Source organism: Pteropus vampyrus, unplaced genomic scaffold (assembly GCF_000151845.1).
Source record: "Pteropus vampyrus isolate Shadow unplaced genomic scaffold, Pvam_2.0 Scaffold33, whole genome shotgun sequence".
Taxonomy (NCBI): Eukaryota; Metazoa; Chordata; class Mammalia; order Chiroptera; family Pteropodidae; genus Pteropus; species Pteropus vampyrus.
In genome coordinates this window covers 8,172,744-8,176,345 of record NW_011888814.1, presented here as the reverse complement: position 1 = coordinate 8,176,345, position 3,602 = coordinate 8,172,744, and positions in this window count along the sequence as shown.

Here is a 3,602-nt window from a genome sequence, read left to right as displayed (position 1 = left end):
CCAGACCCTCTGCTGTCTTAAAGAGGCTGTCCCTCCCCCACCTAGGATTCTCTCCTCTTTCTCTCCCAGATCATCTTCGTTCTCACCCTCTTCCTCCCTTTCCCTGTCCAAACCCCTGCCTGATCATCTTCTTCGGTTCCGCCTCCTTTGTGGAACTTCCCTTGGATTCCTTAATCCCCTTCCTGAAACCCCGCAGCATGTCCCTCTGGGCCATTCATTTGCCCCCTCAGCTCACTTGGCAGACATCAATTGAATGCCAAGTGGGTGCTGGAGATGAGCCCACCACAGACCCTCCCCACCCCCACTGCCAGCTCCCTGCTTAGGAGGGAGGTGTGGACATGACCCCTGGATGCCCCGAGCCCCTCAGACAAAACCCACCCTGCACTGAGCTCATCGGCCTCCCCAGGGAGCCTGATCTCTCTCTTGGGGCCGCCTCTACCAATGGCAGCAGCACAATGATGGGTGAGGTAGGCCACGGTGGGTGCTCGAGGAGTGCTGAGGGGGTGCCCAAGAAATGGAGACTTTTCCAGAAATGGGAGTGAGGATGAGGAGGCCTAGTGGGAGCTTTGTTGGGCAAAGTGGGAGGGGTTTGAACTTCTGGGACTGGGAGGCAGAGGGGGAGAGAATGGCAGAGAAAAGGCTCCAGATGGGAACGTGCTGGGGGCGGGGCACTGGTTTGTAGGAGCAGGAAGGGGAGAAGGGAGAAAAGGTGAGTGTCTATGGCCAAAGCTTGCCCTTTGGTGCCAGGCTAAAGAGTTTGTATTTCCTTCAGCAAGCCACGGGCAGCCTCTGAGGTTTTTGAGCTGGAAAAATTTGTGAAATTGACTGTAGGAGGGAGAGGCTGGGGTGGGGCGGGGAGAGTTAGAGGCTTTGCAACAGTTCTGATGAGAGGTCAGGGGGGACCTGACCCAGAAAGATAGGAAGGGACTGATGCAGAAAATGTATGCCGGTATAATCGACAAGAGAGGGCAGCGTGCGGGGAGTGTGCTTTTCCCATCGGTGGGGCTGGGAAAGGGGTTTGAGTGGGGAGGACTGAAGAGCAAACACCAGTGAAAGTGAGACGGTCGAACCCCATAGGAAATACGGTCCAATTTAATAAACAGACGTGGAAGACCCCTGCGTACAGGGGCGCGTTCAGCTCTCAAGATGTAGGATCTGACAGTGACCATGATAGGTGAAGGATGGAGGGCATAGAAGGAGGCAGAAACGGAAGCTGGAGGCCACCCAGAGAAGAACAGAGCATGAGGACACCTGCACGGGCTCCTGGCTGGCTTGTGGAGGCCTCCCTGGCACTGTTCCAGTAGCCCCGGCTGGGTGGAGGGGGTCAGCAGGGCACACACACACAGGAGTGCAACCCACCCGCTGGGCTGGGGCTGGTGGCACATCCAGTCCAGTAGGGAGTGCGGGCTGTGCGGGGCATGTTGGACTGGGCAGAGTCGCCTAAGACTGCGGATCCCAAACCCAGCTCTGTAGCCGAGGAACTCAGAGATCCCCGACGAGCACTGCCCAGCGGTGGACACGTGGCACAGAGAGAGCCCCTGGGTTCCAGACCCAGCTCTGCCAACTGGCTGGGTGACGCTGGGCGTCTCGCTGCCCTTCTCTTCAAGGCCAGCGCTAATGCCCCTTAATTGTAAAACGAGTGTTTCAGACACACAAAGGAGGGGGTGTCCGCACCTCAGTGAAAGGAGCCTCCGTCCTTCTCCTGGTTGCTCTGCCCAAACCCAGAGGCCACCTTGGGCACCTCTACTTCCTCACCCCTCATTTCTAATATATCTCAAGTTCAAAGTTCTAAACGAACCCACCCACTTTCTCCTCTCACTCCACTGCCCCCCTATAGGGACAACCCCACCCCACCTTGCACTGGCAACCTTGACCACAGAAGCCTCCTACCTGGTCACTCCACATCCACTCACCCTCTGCAACACAATTATTATTTTTTTAAAATACAATTCTGCTCATGTCCTTCCCCTGCTTAAAAAAAATCCTTAAACGGTTTCTCACCACTCTTAAAATTAAATCCACGCATGATCACCTGCCCCTGCCTAGCTCCCTGGGCTCCTCCATGTCAATCTTTCCTGACCTCCTCCTGATGCTCAGCCGCTCGGCACTCTCCCAGCTCTTGAACACGCCAAGCTCGCCTCGGGGCCTTTGCCCTTGCTGTCCCCTCTGCTAGGAACGCCATCCCTCCTGCTCTGCCTGGATAAGTCCTGCTCAGCCTGCAGCGCGGGGCTTCACATCACTCCCCCTAAGAAACCTCCCCTGAGCTCCCAAATGAAATCCACTCTGTTAGTCCGTTGCACAGCACCCTGTACGTCTTCCCAGCACTTAGTCTCCTTTTGCAAATACGTATTTATTAGTGTGGCTTTTTGATTTGCTTGCTTAATGTCTGCCTGTCCCCTGAACTGTAAATCCACAAGGACAGAATCTTGTCTGACTTGTTAGCTTCTGTATACCCAGCAGCCATAGTTCATGTTGATAGAAGGAAGGGAGGGAAAAAGAAAGAAAGGAAGGGAGGGAGGGAGAGAGGAAGGAAGGAGGGGGAGAAGGCCATGTTTTTATAACTGCTACTGCCTGGATGACTCCTTTCCCAGAGAGCTCCGGGAGACGAGCCCTTCAAATGGCATCCAATCTCTTCCTGTGTGATAGAAACTCTTGTAAACAGTGGGCAATTTTGCACTGTGACCTTATCACCTGCTGAATCGCCTTTTATATCTTTCTTCATTTGTTTCCTGTTTCTTGATTTGTGACATGTTGTGCCCTGTAATTTGTTCCTCTTAGTATTTACATTTGTCTTTTTCATGTTAAAATAGAAGTATTTCTTATTTAAGTTGTATTCATTAAGTTATAGGCCATTTTTTTCTATCAGCTCAGTAATAAAATTTTCTGGATCTATTGTAAGTTCCTATTGTCCTCACAGTTTCATTAACCATAAATTGAAACTAAATAGAGTAACAGTTGTTTGATTTAACATCTGAATCTTATTCTTATATAGGAAATAATTTAGGTAAAAATAACCATCGTGTATCCTGAATGGTGTGTGAATGGAGATAACACAGTTTATAGAATTTTATTCTATTAATAACCTTAGATTTTCCGGATTTGTTTTTTTCTGATGCTAATAGAAATCCAGCCTCCCACTCCAACTCCACCTGTCTGAACTCCCTGTACCTGGGACCCTGGGCTCTGAGGAGAGGGCCTCAACATCTGAAAGCTGCAGTGATTCCCGGAGTCTCTCCAGGACCTGACCTCGAGGACAAAGAATGTTCCCCAGAGGTCAGATAATGTGTGCAGGGAGAACTGTCCTCCCATTCCGAGTGGAGACCTGGCTTGGAAGCACCACCTTCTGAACTGAGGGGAGCAAGAAGCAACATGAATGGCCTAACAGGAGAGGTTCAGGTTGCTACTGGACCTGCCTGGAGAGACAGTCTGGAGCTCAGAACCGTGGGCAGGGGCACATCCGGGGCTGGTAGCTGGTACTCAGCAGAGGAGCTGGTCTGGAGGGAGTCTGGGGACAGGGAAGCAGAGGCTCTGGGCTGGTTTTCCAGCCCTGTCAGGAAGGTGGCCTGGGTCTAGAGGAGGGAGGGCCAGTGCCTTCGCTCACC